The sequence below is a fragment of the Lissotriton helveticus genome, chromosome 2_1 (genome assembly GCF_964261635.1).
Source record: "Lissotriton helveticus chromosome 2_1, aLisHel1.1, whole genome shotgun sequence".
Taxonomy (NCBI): Eukaryota; Metazoa; Chordata; class Amphibia; order Caudata; family Salamandridae; genus Lissotriton; species Lissotriton helveticus.
Window position 1 is genome coordinate 1,821,008,640 of NC_136059.1, and position 23,111 is coordinate 1,821,031,750.

Below are 23,111 nucleotides of genomic sequence, written 5' to 3' on the forward strand. Positions count from 1 at the left end.
TGCCTGCGGCTTTGTGCATGCAAATGCAAGGGGTACCATAGGTACCCCCATGTGCACCCCCACCCCCCTTCACCCTGGGGGCCCGCAAGGGCCCCCCAGAAGCAAAGGTCCACATGCTTTTCCACGGCGGAAAAACCACAGCGGAAAAGCATGTTTACACACGCTTCCTAAATTGGCTGGCGGTGTCTTGCAGACACCGCCACCAAATAGCGGTCTACACCCCGTGGATCAGCGACAGACGGACCTGCCATCTGCTGCTGATCCCACTGCCATCCTAATCTGGCGGGTGGTGTTGTCAGGGACCGCGGCGGTGAATCCGCATCCTCCGGGCCGGGGGTGGCTTCCACCGGCCTTCAGGATGCGGATTCACTGCCATCCAAATCAACCATATAGTAATGAAAGATTCACTGTGGCATTGCAAGAGCAGTGAGAGGGTGTTTGCTGTAGTGTTGGTATACTGACTGGAGAATTGTAGGCCTGAAACACAACTGTAAAGGTGATTAGACCAGTACATGCATAATGTATAGGAGTTTAAAATAGTCTATGTCGGAAAGCATTTTTTAATTTTTTAACGGAGAAATATGTGCAGGGTGCATGGATCTGCCATTAAAAAAAAATTAAGTACGGGCTTCTCTGCTTGTTAAAAAATTAGCTACCTGGGAAGGCCCAAATCCCGGGATCTAAAATATTACATTTCATTGGGGTTCAGAGGGGCCCTGTAGCCCGGGGACCATCATTCTTCGGTGCTACAAAATGAATGTGTGGGGGGAATCAAAGGAACTCCCCAGTAAAATACTTGGGTAGAATGGCCTTAAATTCCCCGTCTAGCTCCGTAAACCGCTACTCTTCGAGGCTTTGAAAAACAGTGGGTCGGAGGGCTCAAAGGTACCTCTAAACCCCGGGGATCACAACCGCCTGGGGCTCTTTATATTGCAGGAGAGAGGCCGTGTGGCCTCCATTCTGGAGCAGTCGAAAGCCTTGGGGAACACCACCCCCCAGGAGCGGCTCCTGCTGTGTCTCGGGGTGTCTAGCCCCGGGACACTGCTCTTTGCTATGGCAGGGCGGGAGTCGAGGTTCCAGGTCTGTCATAGCAAACTTGAGGACATAATAACAAGTAGCATTTTGCCGTATTTTTTTCAAAAAAAGCCAAAAATGCGGTGAAAATTATATTGCCCTATTTACTAGGTGACGCTAAGATGCATTAATGCATGTTAGCAGCTGGTTTGGTAACAGCTCGCCTCGTATCTCCAATGAGTTGCAATGTAAAAGTTTCCAGAGGCAAGGTATGTTTTCCTATGACAATAGAAGAGGGGAGTATGACAATAGCGTTGTATTTACAAGGTAACCCTGCACTTGAGGACCGATACCAAAACTCTCGCTAATTGCGGTTTATGCAAGATCCTAACAAGGGCTTTGAAGTAGACTTTAGCATGTTAAATATAGGAGGTGGATTGATACTTGATAACTTAACAACAATACAAACTTTTAAGCACTTATGTATCTGCAAACACATCAAGCAACCAAATGCAGTGAATTGCGGGAGCGCGAGTTATAGTTAGTAGAACTAACTATAACGGAGGAATTTCAATGGTTTTGTACGAGTGAAATGTCCAGCTAACTATAACACCCCTGAAACCTATGTTTTTTTCAGTGAATTTCTAAGGTTTTTAAATGCTAATTGCTAACTATAACATGTCTGAAAGCTATGTTTTTTTCAGTGAATTTCGAAGGTTTTTTAAATGCTAATTCCTAACTATAACATGTCTGAAACCTATGGTTTTTTCAGTGAATTTCACAGATTTACTACATTTTGATACTGATTTACAACATTTTTTCAACTATTTATTTTCAAGTATTTTATTTTTTATATTACATTATAATTACAAAATATACTTTCTCAGAATGAATTACTTTCTCAGAATGAATTACTTTAGTTTAAATACTTAGCAAATAGACTTTTAAGTACAGTAGCTACAGTTGTTGCAATGGGCAACACAAGTTCAAACACAATGCAACATTGACCTCAATGTGAATTTCTAGTTAAATGCAAACACTTACTTTATGGATTACTTTTCTAACCACAGGACTGGATCCTAGATTCAGTCCTGGGACATCTCCTGCAAACAGTTGAGTAAAAGCGTTTTGGTTACAGTAGTCATTTTTAAGGAATATTATTGTATTGACACTTAGAATCTTTTTCACCTAGAATAACCAATGTTATCCTATGGGAGGAAATTCAATTATCAGGTAAGTAGTGTTATTGATACTTTTTTTTACTCAGTGGTGGATCCTGGATCCAACACTGGTGCATCTCCAGTAAACAGTTGAAAGAATGCGTTTAAGTCATACAGGCGATTTTTAAGGGATATTTGCAGCTTGTGAAAATAGACACTTAGTAACTTTTCTGGTGAAAACCAGACAATGGATTCCTATGGAAGGAAAAACAAGTTACTGGTAAGTACTGCTAGAATTACTTTTCAGGGTCAGTGCTGGGCTAAAAGATGCGGTACAAAAAGGGGTGGTGATGGACGGAGCATCTGAACCAATCAAACACTCACACCCAGTCAAAAGATCTGGGTTTGATCCATCACCGTTCTTTAGCCCACTCTGCCCCCCCAGTTCAGACATGGCTATATGCAAATCTGTCTGACCCTGTGACTCATGGGAACAGTCCAGCACGAACTGCCAAGCCATGCCTTCCCTGGACCGGAAACAAGCTTCCGAGGACCAGTTTCTGGCATTCCAGCCGTCTTCAGCCCGGCTTGTTTGAATCCAGTGGCAAAGTGAGCAAAGGACTCACGTCTGAGCATACCCTGCCACAATTATGACGGCCAAAAGCGGTACAAAAGGCGTTGGTGATGGACGGAGCATCTGAACCAATCAAACACTCACACCCAGTCAAAAGATCTGGGTTTGATCCATCACCGTTCTTTAGCCCACTCTGCCACCCCAGTTCAGACATGGCTATATGCAAATCAGTCTGACCCTGTGCCTCATGTGAACAGTCCAGCCCGAACTGCCAAGCCATGCCTTCCCTTGACCGGAAACAAGCTTCCGAGGACCGGTTTCTGGCATTCCAGCCGTCTTCAGCCCGGCTTGCTTGAATCCAGTGGCAAAGTGAGCAAGGAAATCACGTCTGAGCATACCTTGCCACACTGATGGCGGCCAAAAGCGGTACAAAAGGGGGTGGTGATGGACGGAGCATCTGAACCAATCGAACACTCACACTCAGTCAAAAGATCTGGGTTTGATCCATCACCGTTCTTTAGCCCACTCTGCCACCCCAGTTCAGACATGGCTAAAAGATGCAGCACTGGGTTCTCTCCTGATAACAGGTGAGCAAATCAGAATTTGTTGTTCGGATGATTTTCGGTGAATATTTTTAAGTTCCAAAACTCCACACTTAGAAGAATTTCAAAGTGAAACCAGTCAATGTTAGCCTATGGAAAGAAATTCAAATTATGGTTAGAATTACTTTTCAGGATCAGTACTGGGCTCAAAGATGCAGCACTGAGGTCTCTCCTGATAACAGATGAGTAAATCGGAATTCGTAGTTGGGCTGATTTTAGAGGACTATTTGTAAGTTTCAAAAATCAACACTTAGAAACTTTTTCAGCAAAAAGCAGGCAATGATATCTTATGGAAGGAAATTCAAGTTACTGGTCTCTACTGATAACTGAATAAATCGGAATTCGTAGTTTGGCTGATTTTAGAGGAATATTTGTAAGTTTCAAAAATCAACACTTAGAAGAATTTCCACGTGAAACAAGTGAATGTTAGCCTATGGAAGGAAATTCAAGTTACTGGTAAGTATGGCTAGAATTACTTTTCAGGATCAGTACTGCGCTCAAAGATGCAGCACTGAGGACTCTCCTGATAACAGATGAGTAAATCGGATTTCGTAGTTCGGCTGATTTTAGAGGACTATTTGTAAGTTTCAAAAATCAACACTTAGAAACTTTTTCAGCAAAAAGCAGGCAATGATATCTTATGGATGGAAATTCAAGTTACTGGTAAGTACGGTTAAAATTACTTTTCAGGATCAGTACTGGGCTCAAAGATGCAGCACTGAGGTCTCTCCTGATAACAGGTGAGTAAATTGGAATTCGTAGTTTGGCTGATTTCACTTCGGTCCAGTATATTTAGATCCACTTTCCTACACCATCCTCTCCCTTCACCACTGGGCAAACAGGCCCTCGAGTGCATTTTAAGTTGGGGAAATAATTCCCCTTCAATCCTGAGGGTCCCTAGAGTCTAACTAGCCCATTAGGTACATCCAGTAAGCTCCACAGAGCTGCGTAGCAGAGAGATGTAAAAAAGGGGCACGGTCCGCACCACCTCTCTGCAACGCAGCGCAGTGGCGCTTCCTGGTAGCACCTGGTGGGCTAGTTGGCCCTCATGGTCCCTCATGATTGCAGTGGAATTAATTCCCCAACTTAAAACGCGCCACAGGGCATGTTTGCGCACATCACCTCAGGCCCCGTCCCCTCCCTTCACCACTGTGTAAACACGCCCTGTGGCTGTTATAAGTTGAGAGATTAAGACCCCTTCAATCATAAGGGTCCCTAATGTCAAAGTAGCCCAATAGGTACCTCCAATAAGCCCCACAGAGCTGCGTTGCAGAGAGGTGTAAAAAGGGGCATGACCTCTGAACACCTGTCTGCAGTGCAGCTCCCTGGCACATACTGGAGATACCTGTTGGGCTATTTGGCCCTCAGGGACCCTCAGTATTGAAATATAATTATTCCCCAACTTAAAATGTGCCACAGGGTGCGTTTTCACAGTGGTGAAGGAATGGGGCGTGGCCTAAGGTGACATGTGGGCAAACAAGCCCTGTGGTGCGTTTTAAGTTAGAGAATTAATTCCTCCTCAATCCTGTGGGTCCTTGGGGGCCAACTAGCCCACCGGATACCTCCAGTATGCACCAGGGGGCTGCGTTGAAGAGAGGTGTTCAGAGGCCACGCCCCTTTTTACAACGCTCTGCATCGCAGCTCCGTGGTGCTTACTGAAGGGACCCTGTGTGCTAGTTGGCCCCCAGGGACCCTCAGGATTGACAAGGAATGAATTCCCCAACTTAAACATCGCCACAGGGTGTGTTTGCACGCATGTGAACTCAGGCCCCGCCCCCTCCCATCACCACTGTGCCAACGCTTCCCGTGGCGCGTTTTAAGTTAGGGGATTCACTCCCCTTGAATCCTGAGGGTCCATGGGGTGCAACTAGCTCACCAGCTACCTCCAGTAAGCGCCACAGAGCTGCGTTGCAAAGAGGTGTAAAAAGGGGTGTTGCCTCAGAACACCTCTCCCCAATGCAGCCCCCTGGTGCATACTGGAGGTTCCTGGTGGGCTAGTTGGCCCCCAGGGACCCCCAGTATTCAAGGGGAATTCTTTCCCCCTCTGCAGGTGTGCCAGGGGGCGCGTTTGCAGAGTGATGCTGGTAGGGTCTTTTTCAATTTTTTTGGTTTAAGAAGGGGGTCTGTGTGGCTCCCTTCTTTTCCCAATATTTTGGCCCTGGGGACCCCAACCCCCAGGGCCTGCCCCCTATTTTTTTTTTTTATTAAAAATTCTGGAAGGGGGCCATGCATTGCTTTTCCATACTGGGTACAAATACTTAAAAAATAAACACAGCCACCCCCACCCCCTGGGGCTGTGGGGGGGGGGGCAGTGTGCCCCCACAATCAAAATTTAAGGCGAGCCCCCGGGGGTGGCGGTCCCTGGGGCTCAGGGGGGCCTCACCCGACAGTAAAGTATTGAGCCCCGGGAGTGGCGGTCCCCGGGGCTGTGGGGGGCAGTGTGCCCTCTGCAATGAAAACTGAAGTCGAGCCCCGGGGGTGGTGGACCCCAGGGTTCGGGAGGGCCTTAGAGGCCGCCTAACATCAAAATTTGAAGCCCCGGAGGTGGCGGTCCCCGGGGCTGCGGGAGGCTGTGTGCCCCCCGCAATTATTCAAAACTTTGCCCCGGGGTGGCGGTCCCCGGGGCAGTGTGGAGGGGATTGGGCCACCCACACTCGTTTTTCATAATGCCCCCGGGATTTGGCACCCCTGGGGGCTAATAAGCACTGAAGCGCGGGAGCCCTCGCTTCGTTTTTTCCTGTCTGGGGAGGATCCTCACATCCTGCGCGGATTTTGCTGATTTTTAATTTAAAAGAAATTGGCTTTAGGGGTCCTTGTGAGACCCCCTGTACATGCCTATGGGGTCACGGTGTTTCTACCCCCTTTTCGCGTTTTGCGCGTTTGTTTTATAGGTTTCTTGTGCCTCGGTTCTACTGGGGGGTGGCGGGGGGCATATATTTATTCGAATGGTCGTATTAACTAGGTCAAATACATTTCATATGCCTTGATGTTGCCTATGGCTGTCAGTGATCTATAGAACTACCATACTGTGTCTTGGTCTTTTGCCTGTGGGCGAAGAGTCATACTTTTCTGAAGAACTCCTAGTGTTTTTTGAAAAATAATATTCAAGGAATTCCTGTCTATAAAATAACTAAGCAAAATGCTAAATGTAATTGCATATGATAATGGGATATGTTGATAGGTCTCCTCTTCCTCAGCTGAAGAAGGTCAGTGTGCACAGATATAATTGTCCTTAGCATCTAAAGCTTGTGTGTATTCCTAAACTAGTCTAGAATAAACTTTGGTAAAAAACTCTTCTTTTGAATAATCTGAAAATTAAGTCTTCAATTTCTTTTCATTGATTGTGTGTGCAGGTGTTGTACTTGCAGGTGAATATACAGGCATCTCTATCTCTGGTGTAAACGTGAGTCCAACTAATAGAGCTATGATTGCTATTAATACAATTATTAAAGTGACACCTACAATGAAACTATGCGCAGCTTGGCAAGAAAACACGTTTGCCTATAGTCAGACCTTCAGTAGGCTATAACAGCAAGCAGATTCTTCTAAATGTGTTATCCCTACTTTTCTACTGAAGCCCAGGCCCTAAAGAACTCTGCTTAATCCTTTGTAATTTCTTTTATTCATTCTTTTATGACTTCAGTATCTTTGTACTTCTTGAATTTAACACAGTTAATCACTTGTTGTTGAAGCTGCTTTCAGTCTCAAGTTCAAATAATAATGTTCTTCAAGTTCCCATTTGTAATATTTGTTTCAAGTATTTTGTTATAGTCAATGCGGTTTGCCAGTGAGGCATTTCAGGGAGGTTCAAACATTTTGAAGCTCAATTTATCTGGACTTTTATTTGAAATGTTTGCCACATTTTGGCACATCAAGTTAATTCAGGTGCTGAATACCTTTGACAAGGTACTCTTGCTCTCTTGGATCTCAGAAGTGTTTGCTGATCCTCTTCTACGTCACTTATACCACTAGATTCTGTTTTGTTAATGATTGTTGGTGGTATACGTTCGATTGGCACTCACTTTCTTAATTGCCTCCTACCATTTAGCCATTCAAATATCCTTATTGATGTTTCTCCTCTCACACTTGTTCCTTCATCTGGGTCATTCAGTTGCTCTTGTGATACTCCATCAGTTTACTCAGTGGGTATTTCCACACCATTGTGAGATATTTCAAGAAGTTGTACTGGTGTGATATCTTGCATTACTTCACCTGTCATAGGTGCTCTCTGACTTGGCTCAAAGAACACTGTTTCTTCATTTGGACACCTTCCTTTCTGGGTATGTGATGTGTGCACCCATTTAGGTATTCCAGCACATTTCACACTCACTAGCCCTAATTGTTAACTAAGGATGGGAACTAGAGGCACAGGGCCTAGGGACTAGCCAGTCTCCAATACGACATGTAAACACAAATGTGGCTTTCCCTAATTCGGATTCCTACAGGATTTCTAGAGATACATGTCCAGTGGGGGCATCTCACAAAAAGTGAAGTACTCACCTCACACACCACCTGGTGTCATGCTTCATCACAGGCTGTCCTCACCCTCTGAAATCTCTGTTTGATAGAGGGCGAGCATACACCTGGAGACAGGAATGCACTTCTAAAACTAAGTGGTGGCCCGTGAATTTGTAAAAAGTGATCTAAAAACCATTACAGTTGTCAAGAAACAAATTTATTTAAAGGAACAACTGTATGGTATTTGAAGAAGTGGGAGGGCGAGCATACACCTGGAGACAGGAATGCACTTCTAAAACTAAGTGGTGGCCCGTGAATTTTTGAAAAGTTATCTAAAAACCATTACAGTTGTCAAGAAACTAATTTATTTAAAGTAACAACTGTACGGTATTTGAAGAAGTGGGCGGTGATTTAGGAACTCATTCTCCCAACACCGTGCTAGATATGGTCAACATGTTTCTGCTTGAGGGTCCCCGGAGGGTACATATGTATGTTTTCTTCACATTAAAGTTTTTTACAGCCAGGATTCCTTTGTCAGACTCTACAATATAGTATGCTCTCCAAGCAGTTGACTCTTTCTACTATAAACAATCACATGGCTGATAGTTTCCTAAAAAATGTCAAATTCAAAAACTAAAAGGACAAGAACACGAAGAGCTTGGACTTATAAACTAAGGGGATGATAATGTTGTCTAGTGAAAGTGGTGCCTCCTATATATCTCGGTCTATTAGTATTCGGAATCTAGTCTGTTACGGTGCTTAAGGAAGGGGTCATCATCCATAACCCCATCAATTAGATCTCTACAAAAGATCCTGAACAATTACTACAATATCCTAGCACACATAAAACCATATCATTGTGTTCATAACATTCATTTAAATAAAACAAAAGCAGTTTGTCTTCTCGGTCTTATTCTCTTTCTTTTTTCCAGTTGTTCCTGCCAACACGTGTTCCGTCGCCAGTTGGGTGGTTCACCCGCGACTTCGTCAGGGCTGGAAAGACATATATACAATGTGATGTGACAACGTCACACATACGTTTTCCTTATCTTATCTTATCTTAACAAGGATTTATACAGCGCACGTTCACCCGAGGGTTTCTAACCAACATATCCAGGAGACCACCTGACGAGGGGCCAGAGAGGGGCTAGGCTGAGGTCTGGACAAATAGCCAGGTTTTGAGTTTCCGCCTGAACTGTAAGAGGGTGGTACAGGAACGAATCTCTTGGGTGAGAGAGTTCCACAGTTTAGTGGCAAGCGTGGCAAACCTACGGCCTACTTTCCGTTGGAATTTATAATGGGGGACAGTCAGAAGGATTTTTGAGGCAGAGCGCAGGCTACGTGTAGGAGTATATCTAGGGAGGAGTGCCTGGATAAACTTGGGACTGCATGCATGGAGGGCCTTAAAAGTTATACAGGCGGTTTTAAAAAGTACGCGCTGTGTGATCGGTAGTCAGTGCTGTTGCTTCAGCAGGGGTCTTGCTGATTGCCACCGCGAATACGATATATGAGCCTGGCTGCCTGGTTCTGGGCCATCTGAAGGCGTTTACCAAAGGCCATAGGGAGGCCCAGGTAGATGGCGTTGGCGTAGTCTAAATGTGACAGCACCAAGGCCGACACAACCTGGGTCAAAGCAGGCTGGGTAAGCATCCGACTAATTTCTTTTATTTTTCGGAGCTGAAAGAAGCAGGATGAGGCCACCGAATTAACTTGAAGCCTTAATGAAAGCTCTTCATCAATGAGTAACCCTAAGCTCTTCACCGTACTGGATGGAATAGGGGGTGAACCCAGTGTGGGAGGCAAGTAGTGTGGGCCCCACAAAGATTTGCTTTTACCAAAGAGGACCAGTTCTGTCTTCTCTGGGTTCAATTTTAGTTTGTTGCTATCCATCCAGTGGCGTATGAAGAGCATGGTGGACTGAAATTGATGGATAGATTCTGGGGAGTCATCGATGGTAAAGGTAAGTTGCAGATCGTCTGCGTAATTAAATGTAGTGACTGTAAATGATTTTAGTGAGTGATGATGTGGTAACTAAAGTTGAGCCCTGTAAGAAGATCCAGGAGCTCACTCGCTAAGGGGCCGCCAGATGGACTATTGAGCCAATAATTAAAATCGCCAATCGACAGAATCCTGGTGTGATCAGTTACCGGTGTTGCCAGTTGGTCACACAAAGAAAAAGGAAACGTAGGCATACTCTGGGGGGGTCTATAAATAAGCACACAAAGAAGTGGGGCCGACTTAGAGTCCAATCTGATAACCAAGTTGTCCGCTACCAGGAGGTCGAGAGACGTCAATTTAGAAAATGCTAGGCGTTTATTAATAATTGCAGCTACCCCATCACCCACTTTGCCTGAGGCACGATCTACCTGCAAAATGTATTAGTTGTCAGGGAGCGCTGCTAGAATGTCTGGGGAAGAACCACTGGTGAGCCACGTCTCTGTAAGAAACAGAATATCCAGTTTTTGGCAAGCAAGAAGCAGAAAGATATCCAGTTGATGTTTTACAAGAGATCTGGTGTTAAGATAAAATATATTTATTTGTTGACTTTCTACTGGAGCAGTCCTCATTTGCGAAAGACCGTGATGTGTTTGTGATGGAGATTGGTAAATGCCTAATTGGAAAAGGCGGCTTACCGTTGGTGGACTGGGAGGGCCGGCGAAACTTCGAAGGTTCACCAGGCTCTCAGATGAATAAGTCGGTGGAGATGCAGGGGATGTGGCCGCTAGCCCCGGCCTGGCGCGGACGGGCGCAGAAGGACTTGCCTTTAGCGTGCTCTCGGCACGCCCGCTGCGCGCGTCAGCTGCGCGGCCGGGAGGGGATGCACATGATATGCAGATGAGGAGCCGTTGTGAGGCAGACTGCAGCGTCAATCCTGGGCTACTGCCAAGATGGCGGATCCCCTTCCAGTCCCGGTAACAGCGCCTAATCGGCTGTGCGGGAGGAGCAGGCAGAGTGAGGAGTGGAGGGAGGGTAAGTGCGCCGAAGTAGACAATCAAGTATTTAAAAAAAAAATGCTAAACAAATAAAAATTAGAACATTCGATGCTCCCGGCTTCTGCCTCAGGAGTTTACCGCAAATAGTTTATAATCAATACTTTAGTGTGTAAAGACCCATTATCCCTCCATTAAGGTAATTTTCTGCACCCAAATATCGTGAGTAAATGAGACAGATAGTATATACAAGTTGATTCTGGCATCATCTGAGTGGGAAACTCTGCAATTGTGGAGTTCCAACACATTATCTCACAGTATACATTTGTGTGATATTGGACATAAATGTGCTCTAGTCGTGTCTAATATGTTTGGTATAAAGCTATTGCATGCTGAGTGAAGCAAGCGGTGTGCACAGTGTATACTAAGGCATACCTGTTTCACAGTTGTGTAGATCATTTGGCCTGTAAATTGTAAGACTCATATAAGTTTTCGGGCAAATATGCAATAATATCTCACTGATACTTAGTACAAAATTTGCAGGATGACAGTGCCTACCTTACGACCGGTTGTGCTTCTGTCCCAGCCAAATGCCGGCCTGGGTATGGAGAGAATTCCGTTGTCCTAGTCTGGATATTCTGTGCTCTGTAATCAGACGGTTACAGGTTGAGTCTAACACTTATGTTCGAAAGTGTTCTTGTGGGTCTTTACACACTAAAGTATTGTTTATAAGGAAAATGAAGAGCTTGGAGGTTTATGTGAAAACAGGTGGATTAAAGCTTGTAAATCTACACCTGTTATGAGTGCCAAATCTCATGCCACTGCACAAGAGCACACCCTTGTCTGTAACAAACGTATATAGATTCCACAGCATGTTTCTATTTCTCAATGGTTTTCCCTACATATGTGCACCATCCGTGGTGGCAGTGATAGTCCCCCTCCACGTTTATTGTGGTTCATATACACTTGAATACAATCTTCATGGCAGTGATAAGTATCAAGCATGGACAAACTTGCCCACACTTACTGGCAGCCATGTGCAGAAGGAAATGCCGCTTTGCACATGTACTCGTGCAAGTCAACTTCATTGAAGCAATTATTGGAGCAACTGTTTGCACATGGACTCATATAAGCATTGTCAGTGTAACTAGCAATGTATGCAGCATTTGTATAATGCAGTCGTTAGCAAAGTGTGCAGCATTTGCACGATCGCTGCCGTTAGGAATATTGGGAACAGCAGTCATGTGCCCAAAGCATCTTCACGTGCGCTGTGGGCTATTTAATACAGAGAAGACAGCAGTTGCTTAGCGTCACAGCAAAGCAGCACTTACCTGGCTCTAGTGGACTTCCATCCAAGACTGCAGCAGGGGCGTAATGAAAGTTGACAGGCCCCCCAGCAAGGTACTTGGTGGAGCCTCAGCTCTAGATTAAATCCAGAGCTCTCAGGACAGAGTACTGTGCTAAGGGTCTCCCTTCGGTTGTTCGGCTTTACAACGCGTGCTTTTACACCGCGTGCCGTTACAACGCATTTTTTTCAACGCAAGTCGTTACCACGACTTGCGTTGGAGGTGTGCGGACGTAGGAATTTTTTAATTTACTATTCTAACACCAGCCTACGTACAGTAGGGAAGGTGTTGGATAATAAATAAAAAAATTCCTTGTCCTGCAGCGCCCTCCCGTGCAAGTCGTGGTAACGACTTGCGTTGAAAGAAATGCGTTGTAATGGCACGCGGTGTAACAGCCGCGTCGTAAAGGCTGTTCCCCCTCCCTACAGCTAGAGGCCTTCGCACAGCAGGGGATGTGGGTCTGTGTTATGCCACTGGATGGCGGGGTCATTCTCATATCCAGGCTTCCTTCCTATGGCCTCCAAGCTTCTTCTGTTATGTCGTCTTCAGTTCCCGTGTTATTTGTGGCATTATTTATTCTGGAGCTCTTGGAAAAGACAGTGGCTCTTTAATGTATTCTCATTAATACAACTCATGAAGAAGAGCTGCCAAAAGAAACGGTTGCATTGTATATATATGTTAAACCAATGACTTGTATATATGCCAGTGTGGATTGTGGTCATACGCCATATGTAATTGGTAGGTTCCCTTGCAGAACATAATGTATACACCACAGCAGACAACTTCAGAGTGCAGTAACCCTGTGTCCAGTTCAAGAAGCTGTACCCTCCCAAATCCAGCAGCCACTGATACAAGAATGAGATACCTAGAAGAAGCTGTTTTTTCTCTTTCTCTCTTATCTCAACCCCCCTTTCCCTTGGGAACTCATGAGGGGGCAGTGTTTGACCTATTTTCGACCTAGTCAGGGCCCATTGGAGTTCAGGAAATAGCATGCCCCATCGGAACCACCTTGAGTTTCAGGTGAGTGACTCTCAACACCACCAAAGGCATTCCCAGCCCCCAGAAGAAGTCATCTCTCATCATCTGTTTATAGCTTCGGACTTCAGCCATGCACATTGGGCCCGACATGATGTGTTTATTTTTAGGTCAAACCCTTCCCTCTGTCAGTGCTGTGCTGGGGTGCACTATGCATGAACAAAGGCCAGGCCTGGCATCTAAATCCATCCACATATAGATGGATGACAAGTGCAGCAAGTTCTTGATTTTGCTGAAGAGACAAGCATATTATTAAAACGTTAGAGAATTCATTGAAAACAACAGTTCAATCTTCACCCAGAAGAGAAAATGTTAGTTATAAAAAATAACAAATAGACATTATGGTTTAGATGCAAAATGTAAAAACCCTTCTATTCATCATTCATGGTGAGCATTGCATCCTAACATTGCTGCCGCAATGTAGTTCTCTTGACCTCAGACATACATATATATTGTCCCCACAATTGTGCAGCTGTTTCACCCCTAAATATTTTGTGTGTCACTTAGGTTTACCAAGATTACTTGTGCATTAAGGAATGAAAGCACTGGGAAGAGGGTAGACAAAGAACTGTTTGAAATTATCTTGAAAGTAAGATTTCCTTTAGATGACTACGTCTGTTGAAAGGTGAGTGGAATTCAGAGGATAGATGTGGCCTTCACAATAGGCATAGCAAATCCTCTATCACATCTTCCAGTCTTTTACCTTTTTGTCTTCATTGTCTGTTAGTAGGAAATTAACATTTTCTCATCAAATCAGAGCAATGGAGAAAAGGTGCATTTGAGACATTCAATAGTGTGAATCAGTTTAACTTGGAACTTGGGCATCCAGTAACAAAACAAATAGTTTGTTAAGCAAACACTATGGTCCAATTCACAAAGGAAAATGTAGACCAAAAGTCTAACTTAAACTGAAAGTGTAACTTTACCACTTTTTGGTATGTGCAAAGGTACATTACAACTGGTAACTTTACTACTGGTCATTTCACTACTAGTACATTTACTATTAGTAACTTTACTAGTTTTATGTTTACTAGTAGGAAAGTTACTAACAGTAATTTACCTTTGTGAATACCGAAAAGTAGAAAAGTTGAAAATTATGGTATAAGGTAGACGTTGGTCTAACTTTACCATTGCGAATCGGACCGTTAGTGTTGCAATCAGTCCCCAGTGCACTGTCCTTATGTTAAGCGAACCACACTAGGCAGCAATTTTTAAGCTTTAAGCTTAAGAAAGGTTTATTGGGATTAAGGAGCACGGCATAACCATCTATATCCTTATCAACAACATGATACACAATACAGAATAAATAATGACCAATGAACTATAGTGAAATATCCAGAATATAGCAGAAAAAGTAAAGAAAAAGAAAGGAGAGCAACAAAAGAGAAACAGAGATGATGAAAAGAAAATAACATGCATAGTGTATAAACAAACTGCAAACATAGGCATATTGTTAATATATTAAGAAATCCAATATACATTGCACATTATAAACTTAAACTCAATAAGTTCAACATTGTTACAGGAGTATTCAAGGAGGCTTGGTGACTTCTTCAGTAGAACGGTGATGACTTAGGGCAATGGCTGCAGATGAGTCTAAAAAGTTTGTGGCAGGTAACCAAAGAGAGTCTCTGCATATGGCCAGGGTTAAGACTCTAGACACCAGAGCTGAAGATGCAAAAAATAGGGCGTGATGAAATAATATCAGAATATTTGGACTGCTGGAGCATATTGAAGGAACTTCTGCAAATATGACAGTTTTTTGGGGAAAACGGATTAACCCCTTCGACGCTCATGACGAGCTGGGCTCGTCATGCAGTAGCCTCCCAGCACGCTCATGACGAGCCCAGCTCGTCATGAATAATGGGTTTTTGCATATTCCAGCACAGGGGCGGAACTCATCGAGCACCGATGTGGTTAAAGAAAAATTGGCTCCAGAAGGCTTTTCTTCTAACTTTACCTTAGACCAAGCTCATTGTGTCCCCTTGTGACTCCCACAGCCTGGAGTGTCACCCCGTCCAGTTGTGCTGCCTTTGCACTATAGGGACAATGATCACATCCTGACTCAAGCCGACTCCTTGGGAACATTATGATTGAGAATCACAGAATCATGTTCTTCCCTGACATCACACATGAGGTTCAGAAACAAAGGGCCTCATTTGTCAATGGCAAGAAATGCCTTCGCCTACTAGGCATCACATATGCATATTAGGAGGTACAGTTCTTCTCATCACCACGGTCTCTATGGGATTGGATAGATCGCCTCCCTCAACCGAAAGAAGACCTTGTACTGAAATTAAGCTAACTACCACCTCTGAAAAAAGCTAAAAGTACTCAGAGGGATGCTCCATTGCAGTCGCAAGTGTGCTATGTACTCAGGCAGGTTTTGGTGCCCGCTGCTGCCTTCGGTAAGGGGGGATCTGTACCTTTATCTGACAATGGAGCTCTGACTCTGATCAAACATCAGTCTTGTCCCTGAAATCTACTAAATCTTTGCCAATGATTACCCCAGACACATCTGATGTGATATTCTGAAAGAACTGCTTTAGTTTGGCTCTGTATGGATGTGGATGGTATGTTGACATGGATAATCCAATACTAGCCCAATTGTCTTGCAGGATTCTGGCATGAGATGATTAGTCTGTATGCGGGGTCCAATTTTGAGGTGAATATCCTGTTTGTTTTCTGCAGATGGTGGGCTGCGGAGCTGGGAACAACATGCGCCCCCATTGTTGTTATCGTGCTTGTAATGCATATACATAAGTTGGACCGTTTACGACTCGTTTGGAGGTGAGGTCATTTGCGTCTGGTCCTGGGGATGGGGAGTTGGGTTGGTTGTATTTGTTTCTGTGTTTTAATAGTGTTATCCCTGCCTGATGCTATTTGACAGTTTTTGAGGAAAAACTGTCCCATGTCATGTGAGGTGAAAAGATCCCTCCCCTTGGTCCATGTTATGTTATGTTATCAGCACTTTTATAGCCCACAGCTGCCCCAGCAAAGGGGCATCCCGGCGCTTAGGACAAGCATAAAAGAAAGAACACAAAAGACATCAGAGAATCAGAGGGCAGGCGCATGGCACATGGCGCCCCCCATGAAGTATACCATCATCTCCTGGAACATCCCTGGTCTCAATAATATGTCTAAGAGGTATAAAGTGTATTCCTACCTTAGGAGGTGGGGAACCCACGTAGCCCTATTACAGGAAACTTACCTTGCTAGGGCTGAGGGATTGGCTCTCCATTAGAGGTGGTGGGTCAGGTGTATGCTATGACTTACTCAGCCTGTGCCAGAGTAATTTTGCTATGGGCAACACGAGGAGTAACTTTCAAGAAAATAACTGAAATTTTAGACCTAGAGGCTAGGTAAACGGTTATTCCAGCGAGGTTGGCAGGACGTGACTTATCTATAGCAGGACTGTATGCTCCTAATACTGACCAGAGTGTGTTCTTTGCAGAGATTTCTAGGGTTTTGGTACCTTACCTGGCACAGACCAGATTACTGGGTGGGACCCCACCACACTTGATCGTTCTCACCCACCTCTGGGGGATTCCCAAGTAGCCCAGTTGGCTCGTATCTTCTATAGTTGGCAACAACAGTGGGCACTGGATAAACTCTTAGATGCAACTTAACCTTTTGACCCGAGCCTACTCATTCTATTCAAGCATGCACAAGCTCCATGTTTAGCTTGACACCTATTTTATGCACACAGACTATTCATGGAACAGTTCACAGGGTAGAAAATGTGTGCTGAACAGCTTCAGATCATAATCCAGTGTTACTCTCTTAGAATTGAACATGAGCACCCTCACATCCTTGACTGGAGATTATGGGTTGAGGCATTAGATGACCCAGTCTTCCATAAAAACATTGGAGAGGCCATTGGTGCACATTTTATAGAAAATGCTGGATCAGCTTCATCCCATTTGATTGACGGGGATGCAGTTATAACTGTGATCATAGTGCACTGCATTGCAGAGGTGGAAGGGGTGCAATGAAAACCAAAAATGGACACTGTGAGAAATTGAGAAAAAGAATCTGGGAAATCCAGCCCTTGAGAACCCATTGCTTGAGGCAAAGGAATTATTGGCAGCCCAAGTTGAGAGCCTGCACTGTTCTGACTACAAGGAGTGTCTGACTTGTTCACAAGCAGAGCGTGATAAAGCACATAGCTTATTAGTGTTGATCATTAACCCTAAACAATAGGGTTTCCATGATTTTAGAGCTGGAGTCAGACCCTGGGGAACCTTTATATAGCCACAATGCCAACAATACTAGATTCCAGGAATAATATGCATCCCTTTATGCCCCATCACAAAAGATACCACCTCAGCCCATTGAAGTCTTTTTGATACTGGGGCACCTATGGGTACTCCCACCGGAAGGTGCATATGAGTTACCATAACAACTAAGATTTATTGGATGGTAATGTTGGAGCACCAGTTGGAGCGCTTCGATCTAATATAATGTTTTGGTTGACTTTGCCATTATTTGTGGCTGGTTGAATAGCAGTGGCTAATATGGTGGTGCTTCGAGAGGCTGTTTGAAGAGCTGGATTCACTTCCATTGGAGCTGATCTGGGTGACTGGTAGACCTAGGGTATCACTTACTAAGTTGTAGTGCCCTGTAGTGGAAGGTGGGTTGGCAGCTCCAGATTTTGAGACACATTATTTGCTGGCACAGCTGCAAAGTGCTAGCTATATTGTCTGCAGTGAACTTGTGTCGCTGAGACCTACTCACCAGATCTGCTATTAAGGTGGTTGAAGATGGTGGACTGTGGAAGGGCTTTGGGGGGATTGTGGGGTGAACTGATATGGGATAAATTGAATAGTACATCTATATCAGGATGGAGAATTGTGCTTCATTTTGTTTGCGTTGGGCAATTGTGGTCACGATTAGGCAACATTGGGGAAATGGAGACTTGGAACCTGCAACGCAAAAAGTCTGTCAACTGCACTGCACAACTATATGTTGTGTAAAAATGGGCATGTCAATATATCAATCCATATGAGCTAACATTTCCATTAGCCTCACAGACTTAAAAGATAAATGGGAGACGGGTTTAGAGCTAGAGATTAAGTGTAAATGTAAATCCAGTACTTGTATAGCACACGAATCACCCCCGAAGGGGTATCTCGGCGTTGGGGGACGTTGGGAAGATTAAGCGAGCTATTGCTCAGAGTCGCATGGTGCTGGGCAGACCCCTGCCACAGGAGCCAGGGATCGAACCCTGATCCCCAACATCCAGCGTCAGTCGCCCTGGCCGTGGCGCCACACCTCTTCCCTTACAGATAAAGATTGGTAGAAGATAGTACACATACCCACTGTCTCTCATAATACCAGATTTAAATTAATTAATTTACATTTTTTGCATATATCTTACACCTGGTAGGATCAACAGGGTCTATTCAGCTGCTGCTGCAGCATGTCCAAGATGTGGGAGCTTGGCGCAGAAATGTTCCATATGGTATGGTCCTACCACTTTATATCGGGTTACTGGGAAGAGGTAGTGGTCAGTGTTAATTATATCACACAACAGGCGATCCCTTGTACACAACGGGCCTGTCATCTTGGGAGTTACCGGTGCCCTAAAAGCAAACAAACACCACTAGATTTATTAATTTGGCATTGATACGTGCAACACATGAATTGACAATGGATTGGATATCTGCTGGGGACTATGACTGCTTAAATGGTGGGATGAACTGGTTAAATGGGTGGGGCTTGAGAGTGCTGTACTGTTTCATGAATTGAAGAGAAGGCAGGGAACAATTGACAGGGCTAGAGCATGGGAACATTTAGTAGATAACCTCTGGGCTCCGTGTGTTGACTCAGATACTTCTGACAGTTCCCAGCTTTTACAGGAGGATTCAGATGGCGGAGGTTTTTGACTTTGCAGGGGAGGGTTTGGGTGGTATTTGAAACTTCAGTTTTGAGCTCTGCTTGGCAGAGGATTCTGGAACTCTATAAAGGACAGCTTGGTAAGGGGTAACTAAAGGTAGGGGTGTTGTTTGCTGTTGTTTGTTAGTAATATGTTATGCATTTTGGCTGCACAAGTTTCAAAGGTGTGCAGATCTCAACCAAATTCACTCTGTACTACTACGCATAGATCATTGCCTGTTTCTGATGTCCTGTGTCCTGGTCATGCTGATGCATCACATCTTTTACTTGCTTTACTCAGTACTACTATGTGGAATTCTTAATCTGTTTCTGATGTGCTATGCCTGGTCACGTGTTGCTCTATACTACCACTGTGCATAGATCATTGGCTGTTTCTTATGTGCTAAGTCCTGGCAGTTAATGTTTTTAGTTTTTTGTTATATGGAATCAATAACATTTTGTGTAATAGGGTTAAGGGGTGAACATATACTCTAGCCAATCGATGATTGTAGCAAACACCAAACCACCGAAAAGAAATAGCAGACGATTTGTTCCAGGTTTTGGTTCATTGTTTAAAAGCAACAACAATTTACAGATCAATAATATTTGCAGGATAGGGAGAAGTGTTCTACTAGTCTAATAAACTGCCTAGAAATATATTTTTATAGGAAAAGGGTGCATTGGCATGAAAAATAGCTCTAAGATCAGACCATATTTTTTATCAAAACTGATCAGTGTGAGGACATGTGAAGATAGTATGAAGTAAGTCAGCTGAAGAAGCTTTACATGACCAAGAATAAGGAGCTATAGCTGGATTTGAATTATTTAGAGATTTTGTTGTAAAAAAAACGCTAGTGTAAATTAAATAAACTGTGTTTGAACCGTGTTTGCCACTCTAGATGCTTTACATATTTTAATCAGGAATTTATTCCACAGAAATATTGACCATGAAATTGGAGTTTAGTTTAAGTTTTTGCACATGAAACAAGGAATGCATGAAGAGCTCTAAAAGCTGAGGATAAGATAAGATTGGTAAGATACGATTGGCATCTTTCAAAAGTGGCAGTATAGGAGAGAGACAATAAAAGATATGAAATCATTTCTGCAAGTTGTAGATGATTCAGAGCAAAGAAATGTTATGTCAAAGCGAGATTGAGTCTGCCCATATTCCCATCAACAAGTTGTTTATCTCATAAGAGTTTCTTAGCTCTCCAGGATTGGCCTTTCTTGTAATCAACCTATTATACAACATGGATGATTCTAAGAAAAGTTCTCTGTCATTGAAATGAATATTCATAATAGGAGGGAAAAGATCTACAGGGATTTTCAGGATAGGATGGGAAAGAAAGGAAGTTTTCCGAGTAAAAGATAAAAGTTCGGCAAACGAAAATGGAGTAATAAAGGAAAGTTTAAGTTCCATGTATAAAGGAGGACATGTAAGATCATCTATAAACAAAAATCTGGACTTATTGAGAAAGAAAGCAGTATGACAAGATAAGTAATTTGGAAAGTTGACTACGCCCAATTTTTGAACTAGTTGAAGTCTAGCAAGTGACATATGAGGAGTTTTATTTGTTTTATTGTTCCATAAGAATATAAGCAAGATGGTGTATATAGATTTGAAATAGTGCTGTGGAATACGGATGGGTAAGTTACCTAAATTTAAGAAAATAATAGGCACTAGCATAATTTGATGGAGTCTAATCTGCTGCACCAAGATACAAATAAATGGTTCCATTGAGATATAAGACAGGTAATTTTTGTGACTAGTAAGTTTAAATTTAAAGATATACTGAGCCTCATTTATGGCATTTTGATGTAGGGCAGTGCAGCAAGGCCTCTTACTGTGCTTACCTACGCCAAAGTGTAAGGGGAGGCATGCCCCTTATTTAAGCCAAACAGTCCATACCTGTCCTTTCTGCCTGAGCTGGCGCCTTTGGGCAGCTTAGTACCAAATTAAGCACCCTTGCACCACGGTGCGAGGGTGTGTCTGTTGTAGGCAGGAATATTTGTTTGCAGGAAATGGCCTCCTTCCTGCACAATAACAATTTTAAAAGGCTTTTTCCTCATTCTATGTGTGCTGCAGAAAGCAGCACACATGGAAAGACAAAAGAACGAGGAGAAATTAGGTTATTTCTCCACTTTACCCCTCACCTCAGGAGGCGTACAGATTTCGAGCTTCCCCAGGTGTACATGTTTTTGTAAATCTGGGCATTATCAAATTCTATGGGTATTGCGTGGGAAAATCCAAAGTAATGCCCATGGAATGGCTCCCGGGCACAGAGTAAGGGGACACAGTGATTTGCGCTGCGTCGCCTTACTCATTATTCATGAGGCCACTCAAAGCCATGCAGGGCGGCTTTTCGTGGCTTCATAAATCTTTATGAGAGCCCGGCTTCACGCATGTACCACTTTACGTGGTGCAAAAGTGGAACGGGCTCTAAGAAATAAGCTCTGATATCCTTAATATTGTTATCAAACCATAGTCCTAAGTATTTAATTTTCTGAGGGGTCCAGGTGAAGTTTGAAAATATAAGTTCTTCTTATAGCGGAAATTAGTAAGAGGAAGAATTTTACATTTACTAATGTTAAGTTTATAACCTGAAACTATCGCAAATTTACTTAGTACATTAAAGAATGCCAGTAAGGAGGAAGTTAGATTAGATATCAACATTAGAATATCATCCACATACACAGACATTTGAACTTGTCGTTCATCATATTGGAAACCCATAAAATCAGGATCTTTGGGAATTGTAAGCAAGGAAGTTTCTGAAGCCAAAATAAATAGTAAAGATGAAAGAGGACAGCTCTAATTCCCCTAGCAATGAGCTTTGCAAACATTTTATAATCTAAGTTAACTTACGAAATAAGTCCATCATTTTTGAAAAATGTGGATCTTTACCTTACTTAAGGATGAGACAAATTAAAGCTTCTTGAAATGTCCCTTTTGCTGAAGTATTAGTGATGAAAAATTAGAAAAATTGGAAACGTTTAGGTATTAGAATTTTGAAAAATGAAGGTAAAATTCAATCATGAATCCATTAGATTTAGGGGTTTTCCATTTCTTGATTGAATTCATTGACTTAATAATTTCTCAGGTAGTAATCTCTTTCTCAAGAGGAGTAAAGTTAATAGAAGAATCATCTTCTCTATGATTAAACGAAACATATTGTGGAAATGAGTCGGAAAGAGGGTGTGAGTCTGGAGTATACAAAGTAAGGAGAGGATTATTGTCCTTACTGAAAATAAACTGTACTCCAAGTCATCCCTTTTGAACCTTGCGATATTTAGGTAAGAGTTTGCCTGCTTCATATAGCCCTCCATAGTATTTACCACTATATTTAGGTAAATAAGAGGTGGCATCTTCATAAAAAGCTTATTCAAATGGAATTTAGCTTTAAGATACTTACCATGGTGGGTTTTGATTTGAAAGTATAGTAAAGGTTTTCTTAATGTTTAATATGCTGTAAGAATTCAGATGGCTTCTGATTATTAAATGTATGTTTTTTGGGAGCATATGAGACAATGAAGTCTCTACCCAATGATTTAAAAGAACTCCAAAGAAGTTGTGGAGATATATCAGGAGTTTCATTAAAAATAACTAATTCCTGAACAAATGATTCACAGCTTTGAGTAAATGGGATATCTAAAGGAAGAGAGTTTAAAGTGCCATCTTTTATAACATTTAATAACAGGGATACAATCAAAATCTATAATGACTGGTGAATGATTTGAGATCAAGATTGAGACAATTTCTGAATTTTTAGGATGTGAAGATAAGGGTTTAGAGACCTAAGGTGATCTATCCTAGACTGAGAAAAATGTACTGGAAAAAAGAAAGTATGTTCTCTCAAAGTTGGGTTACAGAGCCTCTATGCATCCACTAGAGATCAATGGTCAATAGTTGATGTGAATTGTTAATGTACAGTAGACGGATGAAGGTAATCTTCAAATTTCAATCAAGGAAAGGGTCCAAGATTAAGTAACATTGACCACCAAAAATAAGGTAATCATTTGAAATAGACATGCATTTTTGTGAGATTGCAGGCCAATAGTGTTAATCACATAGAGTAGGACGATACATGTCAAAAATAGGTATTGGAATGCCGTTA

The 23,111-nt window shown here is 43.0% G+C and overlaps 1 long non-coding RNA gene across 1 annotated transcript in view; it reads left to right on the forward strand.

Moving 5' to 3' along the window:
- The window catches only part of LOC144819941 (uncharacterized), a 299,129-nt gene that overhangs the window by 139,417 nt on the left and 136,601 nt on the right, over positions 1-23,111 (forward strand). Inside the window, exon 2 of the long non-coding RNA XR_013607631.1 lies at positions 15,811-15,909. This is a non-coding gene — a long non-coding RNA (uncharacterized LOC144819941). The remainder of the gene's footprint in view (positions 1-15,810; positions 15,910-23,111) is intronic.